The sequence below is a fragment of the Mus caroli genome, unplaced genomic scaffold (genome assembly GCF_978045245.1).
Source record: "Mus caroli unplaced genomic scaffold, Mus_caroli_1 scaffold_4, whole genome shotgun sequence".
NCBI lineage: Eukaryota > Metazoa > Chordata > Mammalia > Rodentia > Muridae > Mus > Mus caroli.
Genome location: NW_028227259.1, coordinates 42840098 through 42852688, shown reverse-complemented (window position 1 = coordinate 42852688; position 12591 = coordinate 42840098). Strand labels below are relative to the sequence as shown.

General features: G+C 37.1%; 1 pseudogene; it reads left to right on the top strand.

Moving 5' to 3' along the window:
- The first annotated feature begins 10313 nt into the window (after positions 1–10313).
- Positions 10314–10493, top strand: LOC115031248 (U2 spliceosomal RNA; annotated as a pseudogene).
- Positions 10494–12591: the final 2098 nt, after the last annotated feature.

Here is a 12591-nt window from a genome sequence, read left to right as displayed (position 1 = left end):
TGAGGAAGCTCCCCCACCCACCCACTCCTACCTCACTGCCTTCACTCACATTCACTTATTCTGGGGCATCAGGACCAAGGGTCTCCCATCCCATTGCTATTAGCTAAGGGAATCATCTGCTCTATATGCAGCGAGAGCCATGGCTCCCTTTTTATGAAGGCAGTGAGCTCATTTTGTGAGTCCTGCATGTTACATAATATAGCCCTCAACAACTCCCCAAAGTTTAATACCCATGTCATCACATATGGCCCAAGGTCATCAAGGGATGAAGTATATCATGACATCATTGAATTCATAACATTCTATTCCTGAGTTCCAAATTTTGTTTGTGTTTCTTATTACATACCAATGGTCTCAACTCTAAAGTCTGAAACATAAGTGATGGTACAAGGAAATTGAGGAATAAGACTGCTCCATGGGTAGAAAGAAATGTTTATTGGGGATCAAACTGCCCAGTGCATCTCTTGTGGTGGACAGAGCAGGTGCAGAGAGAAGAGGAAAAAGTTCACAGAAAAGCAAGCAGATATTACATGACAGATAGCAAGGTAGTAATTTAAACTAATGCAAGTGGTGCCTTTGCCTGAAGTAGTTGAGCTTTGGCAGAAGGTTAAGGGATGTTCTTGAAGGTTAAGAGAGGTTCCTAGCAGACAAGAACTGGCCTAAGGAGATCTGCTTCTCCAGTAAACAGAAATACCCAGATTTAGACTTATTTACCTCAAAAAACTCCATTTGCCCAGTCAAAATTCTTATATTTAGAAAAATGTCACCAAGTACACAGGTGCTACAAAGATGAGGAAGAGAAGACTCTGGACCAGTTTGAAACTTAAAAAAGAGGTAGAACTAAAGGTGAAGAAGACAAAATGAAGATGGGTCTGATTTTGTTTTTGATTTTTAGATTTACTGTGAAAGAGAGTAACAGTTTAGAGGTATAAATAAATGCAGTGTGTGTTCAGATAAAAGTCTGAATGGCCAACTTTGAAGTTCTTTTATTTTTTTTTTTTTGAGGGGTGGGAAGGAAGGGCACCATATAGCAGTGTTAATGGTAGCCATCCATATAGGGGAAAGGAAGAAGTGGGAAAGAGAATCTTTGGGGCAAAGGGGCAAACTGAGGGATATAGCAGTGTACAGTTTATCAGAGAGCTTAGCTGAATCCACATAGCCAGACTGATACAGATCTTAATAGGTGTCCTAGGTTGTGGCACGGGTCAGGTATCATGAGATCATGGCCAAGATCACTATCACATTGTCTTTTGCATCACTGAGTGATAGACAGCTGCGTTCTACTTTCCCTGTAGACTTTGAGCCCCCCTCTTAGAATTTTGCATTTAGAAGGTTTATAACTATTAGTACTTTCCAAGCTTCATTGAGATATAAAATTTCACCAAGTTTCCTTTCAGTTTTATTATCTAAAACTTGGGGAAGGTCCTCACCTTAAACATAATGAGCATGACTATATTTGCATTGTTTCTTAGTGCCCTGATTGTGAGCTTGACTTAGATCAGAACCCTTCACTAAATACAGATGCCATTATAGTATTGATGAACTTCTTCCTGACCTGTCTCTAGCATTACTCACTAGGCTTACTTGATACTAGAGCTGAGGCCTCTTCTAATTTCGTTTCAGAAAGTTTGGTCTGAGCTTTCTTTCTCCCTCATTGCATTGATTCTGTCCATCACAATAATCTTGAATACTCTTTTTTACTTTCTTGGTGTAAGTTTTCTTTGATACTTGTCACCATGGACAAGATTCTCGAGCTGAAGGAGTTAACCATGAACAAAGCAGTTGCCTGGTACAGGGAACACAATCTAGGGAACGTATCTATGATCCTGGAACTGTCTTCATTCACGGCAAGTACTGAATGAGGGCTTTTTTTTTTTCTGGAAAGAGAAGTGGGCTACCCAGTCTGGTATCTCCTCTAAGGAACTTCAGGGTGATAAGGCAAAGTACAACATATCATATTGAAACCAACAGTTTCAGGATGCATATTTATATACAAATTTATATTTTATTTGTATTAAATTGGGGTTCTAAAGAATGAACCTACTGACATTTGCAAGCTAAACATTCAACCCTCAGCCCTATCTTTCTATTGTAAGAAAAGAAACTATAAACAAATGTGTCATATTTGTAATTTCTCAGACAACGTGGGTGCTCACTTTTACAATTCATTTCACTCTGTATCCTGTTGCTCTGTTCTTAAGGCAATGTTCTTTCTAGTTCAATCCAAAGGTCACTTGCTGTTTTTTTCAAATTCTTGACCAAATTTCTTACTAGATGCTTCATTAAATCTAAAATTCAAAACCAAATATGAATAGCCAATGTACTTCTTAGGAGCAGGTGTGTTTACAGATGAGGTGCTTTCATATGTATCATGGTCATACTTTTCTTTTAAACCAGCCTCTAGTAAATCTCCCAGAGCTTACATATGACTTTTAGTTTGTTGATTCTCCCTTGACTGTATATTCAATGGACAAGAAAGAAATATGAGCCAAGCTATATAAGTTTACTACAAATCCCTGGTTTTATGATGTTTGGGTGAACCTGAGCCTTAATGTCATTTGGAACACATTGGTCTATAGAATTAGCATCCATATAGCAGAGACAATAATGGCAAATTGATCGATGTCTGTGTATAAGGAATGACTTCTTACCATTTTTCATCTTGAATACTAAATACTTTCAGTATGTTTTTTTTTTAAATTAAAGAGTGGCATAAGTTGAGGTACCCCTATGGGTCACAAATCTACAACTTCATAGATAAGTTACATAAATGTGTGCAGAGCCACAAATCACTATTGTATCAATAAAGACACCACTAACAATACTTGGTTGTTAAGTTAAGATGCTGTTTCATCTTAATCAATGACATTATTCTGTTCCCTAGAGCAAGATGCTCTTTCTATTTTGGATACCACATGCCTTCATTTAAAGTGCATAACTTGTAAATAGTATCTGCCCATAGCTATGTGTCATGTCTGGCTAATATTTTGATAATCTCTATATTGTTTTTTTTTTATTTTTATTACTCATTCCATTCATTTATATATCAAATGATATACCACTTCCTGGTAATCCCTCCACCAATCCCCCATCCCACATCTGGCCTCCCCCCTCCCCTTGACCAGTATGAGGGTGCTCACCAACCCACCCTTTTCCTGTCCCCACCACTCCATCATCCCCCTATGCTGGGGCATCAAACATCTCTGGGAACAAGGGCCTCTCCTTGGGCTGTCAGACAAGACCATCCTCTGCTTCATATGTATCTGGAGCCATGGAACTCTCCAGGTACAATCCTTGATTGGTAATCTACTCTCTGGGAGAATTCAGTGGTCAAGCCAGCCTTTGTAGTTCTTCTAATTGGGTTGCAATCCCCCTCTGCTCTTCCAGTCCTTTCACAAATTTCTCCACTTCGTTCCCTGAGCTCAGTCTGATGGTTGGTTGGCCCCAAGCATCCACATCTGCATTGGTCAGTTGCTCAGCATAACTCTCAAAGAAACACCACACCAGATTCCTCTGAGCAAGTGGCTCTTGACCACAGCAACAGTGTTGTGTTTGGTGTCTGTAGGCATAATGGATCCACAGGTGAGGCAGTTCCCGGACAGACCTTCCATCAGTCTCTCTCTCTCTCTCTCTCTCTCTCTCTCTCTCTCTCTCTCTCTCTCTCTCTCTCTCTCTCTCTCTCTCTCTCTCTTTTTTTTTTGTCCCTGATCTTCCCTTGGACAGGAACACTTCTGGGTTAAAAACTTTTCTGTTTCCTCCTTCTTTGTGCATGTTGGCTTAAGTCAGCCTCATTGGGTTCTGGGAGTCTCACATTTGCCTGGTGTATGAGACCCTCCATCATACATGGATGGAGGGGTCATAAAACATCATAAAACCAGGAATTTGCAGTAAACTTATATAGCTATCCCCAGTTCCTCATCCCCTCTGCTACATAATTTTGTATGATTTTCTGACCTTCTGCACCTCTCTTACATCCCCTCCTGTTCTTAATACTATCCCCTTTATTTCCTCTCCCTCCTCTCTCCCTCCCAGGTATCCCTCTCCCTCCACCTCCCTGATCATCCTGTTCCCCCCTCAATGCAGGCCTGAAGCATCCATACCCTGGTCTTCCTTTCTGCTAGGCTCCATATGGTCTGTGGGTTGTATCATGGGCATTGTGAGCTTTGGGGCTAACATTCACTTATCAGTGAGTATGTACTTATCAGTGAGTATTCACTTATCAGTGAGTGTGCTCTTTTGTGTCTGGGTTACCTCACTCAGGATATTTTTTAGATCCATCCATTTAGGTATGAATTTCATGAAGTCACAATTTTTAATTGCTGAGTAGTACTCTGTTGTAGAAATGTACCACATTTTCTGTATCTGTTCCTCTGTTGAAAGATATCTGGGTTCTTTCCAGCTTCTGGCCATTATAAATAAGGCTGCTATAAACATAGTGGAGCATGTGTCTTTGTTATATATTGGAGAATCTTTTTTGGTTATATGCCCAGGAGTGGTTTAGCTGGGTGTTCAGGTAGAACTATTTCCAGTTTTCTCAGGAACTGCCAGATTTCTACATTGGTTGTAGCAGGTTGCAATCCCACCAACAACGGAGAAGTGTTCTTCTTTTTCCACATACTCGTCAGCATTTGCTGTCACCTGAATTTTTGATCTTAGCCATTCTGACTGGTGTAAGGTGGAATATCAGGGTTGTTTTGATTTGCATTTCCCTGATGACTAAGAATGTTGAACATTTCTTTAAGTTCTCAGCCATTCGAGATTCCTAGGTTGAGAATTCTCTATCTAGCTCTGTACTTCACTTTTTAATAGGGTTATTTGGTTCTCTGAAGTCTACCTTTTTGAGTTCTTTGTATATTTCAGGTATTAGCTTTCTGTCTGTTGTAGGGTTGGTAAATAGCTTTTCTCTATCTGTGGGTTGCTGTTTTGTCCTATTGATAGTTTCCTTTGCTTTACAGAAGCTTTACAATTTCATGAGGTCCCATTTGTCGACTGTTGATCTTAAAGCATAAGCCATTTGTGTTTTGTTCAGGATATTTTCACCTATGCCCAACTATTCAAAGCTCTTTCCCACTTTCTCTTCTATTAGAGTCAGCATATCTGGTTTTAGTTGGAAGTCCTTGATCCACTTGGACTTGGGCTTTGTACAAGGAGATAAGAATGGATTGATTTTCATTCTTCTACATGATGACCTCCAGTTGAACCAGCACCATTTGTTGAAAATGCTGTCTTTTTCCCCACTGGATGGTTTTAGCTTCCTTGTCAAAGATCAAGTGACTATATGTGTGTTGGTTCATTTCTAGGGTCTTCAGAAATGAAAAGGGAGACATAACAACAGAAACTGGAGAAAATTTTTAAAAAGTATTACATCCTACTACAAAAGCCTATACTCAACAAAACTGGTAAATCTGGATGAAATGGATGATTTTCTAAAGATATACCAGGTACCAAAGTTAAATTAGGATCAGATAAATCCTCTATATTGTTTCTTTGGAACTCATTAACTTTCATGAGTGTTTAGAATAATACTATAATAATAGGCATGATTTCATTTATTTTTATACTTGTTAGATTTAGGGGTTGTTTTGGAGGGCAGTAAAATAATGCCATCACATTTGTGCATTTGGCATATATATGTAAATATCTCAGTGTCATCTATGGTTAGAAAGGTAAGTTTTGAAGGTTTTATTTATTTATCATTTTAACCTTAGTTTCTATGTATGCCTATACACCATGTGCATGCAGTTTCTATGGAGGTCAAAAGGGAACATCTGATTTCTGAGACAGGCTACAAATGGTTGTGGTCTGTCCTGTGGGTTATTAGAATGGAACATGATTCCTAGAGCAGAGCAACCAGTGCTCTCAACCACTAAGCTATCTTTCTAGGTGCAGAAACATGAATGTAGTTGATACTGTACAATGCAATACATTACAGTAACAATATAATACAGTACAATACATTGCAGTACAATAGAGTGAACTACAGTATAATAAAAGGTATGTAATGTTATTTTGTTGCATGCTGGTCTATAAGCTTAGCTTTAATGACTTCTATTAAATAGTATATAAATGTTATTCTGAAGGTACATGGGAACACCACTTGGTTAATAATTAATACTTTACATTTATTTGAATTTTATGCACTCAAGCAATGTGTAATGATTTGACTACTATTGTTTTACTTTGCCTTTTCTTTATAATGAGTAAATTAGAGAAGTTTTTAAATGTAATTATGAGGCTATCTTCTGCTACTTGCATAACCAACATATTGTGTCTTATTAATTTATTTTATTTTTATTTGTTGGTGTTGTGTATTTACATGCTGTATGCCACATGTGCATGAGTGCCTGCAGAGACAAGAAGGCATTTTATATCCTTGGGCTGTAGTTACAGTGGTTTATACTATTCCAACACGTGTGTTCTGATCCTCTGAGTTCTTATCCTCTGTTCCTTCTCCTCAAACCTCTTTTACTTTGAGTTTTACATTTAAACCCTTATCTTTTTCTGCCCTGGAACTCCTGAATCAATCAAAGTCTGGGATGCAGATCTCCTCTTTGTTCTGTGCTATACTTTTTTATTAGCCTTTCAGATAATAGATGTTCATTATATATTGAAGTTATTGAACAGATATCTTTTACATAGACATATTATATTGTAGGACATGTTATCCATTAGTCATTTTAAGGAGTCTAATAAGTACTTACAAAATGATATTATAACTATTTCAGTCAGAATGTCAAGAGGGACTGCTCAGCATGTCTTTTCTGTAGGCTCTTTGGAAAAAAATTGTCAAGTGTTAATTATAGGAAGATATTATCTTTCTTTCAAGAAGATACTAACTTTCTTTTTAAGAGAAATATGAGTTAGCTACAGAAGTGCAGCAAATTGGCAAGGTTGCTTCTGCCTGTAAGGAACCTCTGACTCTGAGTGTAGTGAAGGGTTTTATTTATTTACTTTTTTAGGAAAAAAATTTCTAAATCTGAATTTATAAAGAAAAGCCTCTTTAATTCACTCTTACTTATTAGAAATATACAAAAGAACAGAGGGCAAATTATAGTTATTATATATACAAACACAAGCATGTATGTACACATCCGTCATCTATACTTGCACACATTATCCTCTAATTGTTGACATTATAATTACATCCTAATCTGTGGCTCAGAAATAAATGAGGATCTTAGCAACTGCCTATTGCAGTAACACTGGATTATACTTGCTGTAAAATCTAGCATCTGCCAAGATCAATCTGTGATTAATGCTAATGCCAGTTGCAGACTGTCAACATACAGTGCACCTGCACACACAGTACTGACAACAGGCGCCATATATTACCTTCATATCAGCAGCGTTTGTTTCCAAACTGGGAGCAGATTTTAACATATATTTATTCACACTGTATGAATGTGTTACATGCCAGTGCCAAACTGTCTTGAAAGGACATTTTTGAAAACGATACAGGAAACACACTGAACTCTCAGAAAGGCTTCAAAGTCTATAGTTGAAGTCATTAAGTACTATTGGTTGGCCTATTAATAAGATTTAGGCTAGTTATTGCTTTTTATTTTTTCTCTATTGAGTCTTACTGCCAGAGAGCTCAGCCAGAAAAAGAGTCATGTTTAGAAAATTATTAAATATATACTCTAGGTTTGATGAAATATTGATAAAAAGAGTGAAAATATATACCTTAGTTAAAATATTTATGCAGCGCATACTCTGCTCTGATTTTACCCCTTCCCTCATTTTGTAGTCAGTGAGATGAAAGCTGTTGTTTTGTTTTCTGTTATAGGTAAGTAAACAGTGAAGCTACTCTCTGATACACATCAAATGGGCAATGCCATGCCAGGCCCTTGTCTCTACAGGACTCCTCATTTCACAGGCTGTGTACTGAAAAAGTTGTAAATGCATGGTAAGTTTCCAGTAGAGAATTTATTGTCCAGACTCTTGGAATCATGGCTGGTTATGGCTAGCCGCTTATGTTCTTAGCTTTCTGTTATTATGACAAAGCATCTGAGAAAAAAATATATATACCAAACAGAAAAGTTTGTTTTAGTTCACAGATTTAGAAGAATCTGTTCACCTCCTTTGGTCATACCTGCTTTGACTCTATGTCAGCACATAGACTATAGCAGAAGAGTAAGAAGTTAGATAGAAATAACCAAGATCCCATTATCCCTTTCAAAGGCACATCACTGACCTGAATCTGTCCCACTAGGGTCCCCTTTCCCAAACACTAAAGATCCCAAGATACCCTTCCCTGGCTAGACAAAGAGTCACTTGGAAGAGGGAATTTCAATTTAGAAACTGCCTAGATTAGACAGATCCATGGCCACATCTTTGGGGAACAGTTTTTTTATTTTCTTTTTTTTGTTTTTGTTTTTTGTTTTGTTTTGTTTTGTTTTGTTTTCGAGACAGAGTTTCTCTGTGTAGCCCTGGCTGGCCTCGAACTCACGTTGTAGACCAGCATGGCCTCGAAATCAGAAATCCACCTGCCTCTGCCTCCAGAGTGCTGGGATTAAAGGCAAGCACCACCACTGGGGAACAGTTTTGACTAGTTATTGGTGTAGGAGGCTTCAGCTCACAGTGAACAGCGCCACCCCTGGGCAGAAGATCCTGGGTTCTGTGAAAAGCTATCTAATCATGAGCCATCATGCATAGGGAGCATGCCAGTTCTGCTTCAGTTCCTGCTTGAATCCTGCCCTAATTTTCCTCAGTGGTTTTATAATGACTTAAAAAGATAAAATGAAAGAAACCCTTTCCATTCAAAATTGTTCTTGGTCACAGTGCTTATCACAGCAACAGGAAAGCAAACACACACACACACATACACCCCACACACACACACACACATGAATGCACATGTACAAACACACTCACCAACTGTAGTCTGGCAACCAAGCCTTCAGCATAGCAGCTTTCAGGAATATTTAAGACCTGAAAATGGAACATAGCAGTCATAGTCATATATTGTCATTCAGCTGCTGCTGGCAGTTGTATTGATATCATTATTGTAAATGTAACAGCTAAAGATCAATATTTCTGATACTCAGTTTAGATTGAGAAATGGAACAAAATGAATAAATAAAACTTATGGCTAGGAAAAGCACCTTAGAGCTGTTTTACATATTTGGTTATATAAAAGGAAGATAAAATTCTTAGTTTAAAATTTCAGCTTAACTCAAAATTTGCAGATGTAGGGAGTTGAAAGAAGTACACATTGCAAAGTAAAACTACCATTGTCATGTTTCCCTCAAATTGGAAGTCAATAAGGCACGGATCACTCTGGCTAGTCATCAAGATTTTCTTTTTATTAATCTTTTTTTTTTTTATGTGGCACAGCTATATGTAGTCTGCCATTTTGCCTAAGACTGAATTGTTTTGATTATCTGATTCCATAGTAGAGAGGCCAATGCCAAGCCATTGGTCAAACTTCTTGCTAAGGGTGGAAATAAGGCCACTTCTATGCATCTTGTTATAAATTGTCCACTTTTTCTTTTGCACTGTAGCCACAGGTTGAATATTAGTAATATGTTTTGTCTAGCTACAAAGGCTTGAAAGGTGGATCTTTACCAAGACAAAGTGATGATTGTTGACTCTTACTTCCATTCATAATTTTGGCATGGTCACTTATATTCCAAATATGTGCATATATATATAAACATAGATACAAATATAAAAGCCTGTGGCATTTCAGACACCTGAAATCCTTCCTTCCTATGCAACCAGAAACTGTCACCATGAGAATATTCACTCAAGTATAATGGGGGCAGGTTCTGAACTATATTCTGTGCCCCAAACTTATACCAGAAGACTCCCAAACAGGTAAGAATAGACAAATTAATAATTCAAAATAAAAGAAAAACAAATATTACTCCAGAAAGGTAATTTACACTCCTGGTCCTTTTAGAGGCAAAAGTAGAGATGAGATAATTGTATGCGTCAGAGTTCTCCCAAAACAACAGACTTATGAAGAATATAAAATGAGCTTTATGATAAGGAATTGGCTTATATTATCATGGAAGCTATAAAGTCCCAGGATCTGCCACCTGAAGTCTAGGTAAGTCTAGCGTATAAACTCTTGCCAAAACTTCTGAGAAACTAGATAATCTTTGGAATAAGCCCAATAGTAGAGGACTGATGCTTCAATGGAAGTAGTTAGATATAAATAATGCTCCGATTGTCTCCAACTTTCTTTCTTTTTCAGGACTTCAAAAACGGATGCTGTCTACACACTGCAGAGGGCCATCTGCCTTGACAAGTTTACCAATTCCAATACTATTCCAACTGTACACCATACTCAGAACCATGTTTAACTGATGCTATTCTGCCTTTTTGCTAAGATCAAGTGTAGTATGTGTTCTTATCAGGTTAATACCTAACATACCCTAAGGACTCTACAATAGGTATATTTTTTTGGAGCTTAGCGAATTGATGGTAACTTGCTCTGACCATTTCATAAATAGACCTAGTATTGCAGTACCTCCAGGAAATCCCAAATACCAGACAATAGATGTAGATAAATGAAAGAAAAATAGACAGTTTAGACAGATACTGGGATACTCCCTTCATCAGGCAAGTTATTGACTAACCATTTAATATAAGATATTCACAATATATTCTTACATAATTAAAAATAATTTATTTCAGTTGTGACACATATTCATTTTATTTCTTCTTTTAATAAAAATGTACTTTTGAGTCAGGCGTGGTGACACATGCCTTTAATCCCAGCACTCAGGAGGCAGAGGCAAGGGGATTTCTGAGTTTGAGGCCAGCCTGGTCTACAAAGTGAGTTCCAGGACAGCCAGGGCTATACAGAGAAACCCTGTCTCGGGGAAAAGAAATAAAAACAAAACACACACACACACAAACAAAACAAAACAAAACAAAACAAAACAAAACAAAAAAGTACTTTTGAGACATTATTACTTAGCTGGTATTTGAGCATCATAATCACTTCCAGCAACTGATTAACATGCTATGCTTTTATATAACCCATGTCTTCCTTATGTTTGGTTCTTATCTTTAATCTGATAACTGGATTTTTCATTGAATGCTGAATTACTATGTGTTATGTTTTTAAAAATAATTCATGAAAACACATTTAAAAATAAAAGAAAACTAACCTATTTAAGTAACTTCTATTTACAAGTTATACTTAACATTAAATTTGCGCTTTACTTTTATTTAACTGATGAATTAATATATGTAAATTCTATTTGACAACAGATATAAAAAATTCTAAAATATTTGCATTTTGCTTATATTGAAATTTATATTTTTATTAGATTTTTTCTTTATTTGCATTTCAAATGTTATCCCCTTTCCTAGTTTCCCCTCTGAAAACACCCTATCCCCTCCTGCTTCCCTCTGCTCACCAACCCACCCACTCCCGCTTCCTGACCCTGGCATTCCTCTATACTGGGGTATATAACCTTTATGGGACCAAGGGCTTCTCCTCCCATTGATGACCAACTAGACACTATTGTGGATGCCAAAGAGAGCTTGCTGACAGGAGCCTGATATAGCGGTCTCCTGAGAGGCTCCTCCAGTGCCTGAAAATGAAATTTAAATTTATGATGAAAATATATTCATAGCTCTCAAACTAAGTAAATTTACTATTTATTTTTAATATATAAATAATTGTTACAAATATAAAAATCTTGAGTGTAGAATATAACCATGTTGTTGAAATTAATTTACAGTAAATTGTAAAATAAACATAGTAATTTTCCCTAGTTTTAAATAAATCATCTCATCGCCTTTCTTGCAAAAATATACTGATAAACTAAATAATAATAAATTTTGTTTTTCTTTTTAGACAGCTTTTTATTTTTATTTTATGTGTATGGATTTTTTGACCATGTGTGTTGCTTTGTTCCTAGAGTCCAGAAGATGATGTCAGACTTCCTAGAACTGGAGATACAGATGGTTGTAAACCAAGATTTTGGTGCTGCGAACCAAATTACATCCTTGAGAAGTGTAGCTAATGCTCTTTAACTTCTGCCATTTCTCTTTCCCCTAAAGCTATATGTATTACTTTTTAACTTGAATGGTGTATTTGCCAATCTAGTAGAACATATGCATTTATCAGCTTGGATTCACTATGTTTCCCTGCCAGTGGATGATAATAGTTTTTCATGGTTCCCTTTGTCATTCACCATCGAAATTAGAGAAGGGACTATCCACAGGAATGGATTAAAAGCTTGATCAGAACATCAGCATCCCGGGAATCTTAACTTCTTGATATCTTACTTTCTCTCTATGAAATATTATAATCAGACCATTCATAAGAAGACTGCTGCTAATACAAATGTTTATGAGAGTTGAACAGCATTGAGCTCATACTAACTTCTTCCTTTTATGCTATCATGTCCCTTGAACTCCAAGGTGATAAGATGAGGTCATTCAATGAGACACTTAAACCTAGGAAATAGATGATGAAACTGAGACTCAGAAGAGGGTGCCCATTTGATGTAACAGCAAATGGTGTCTATTTGGTCCACAAGCACTAAGTATGAAGAGAATGGTGATGAAAAAAGGAAACATGGTCTTTGAGTCAGAGATCTGGCTTAAGCCCACCTCAGTCAATTA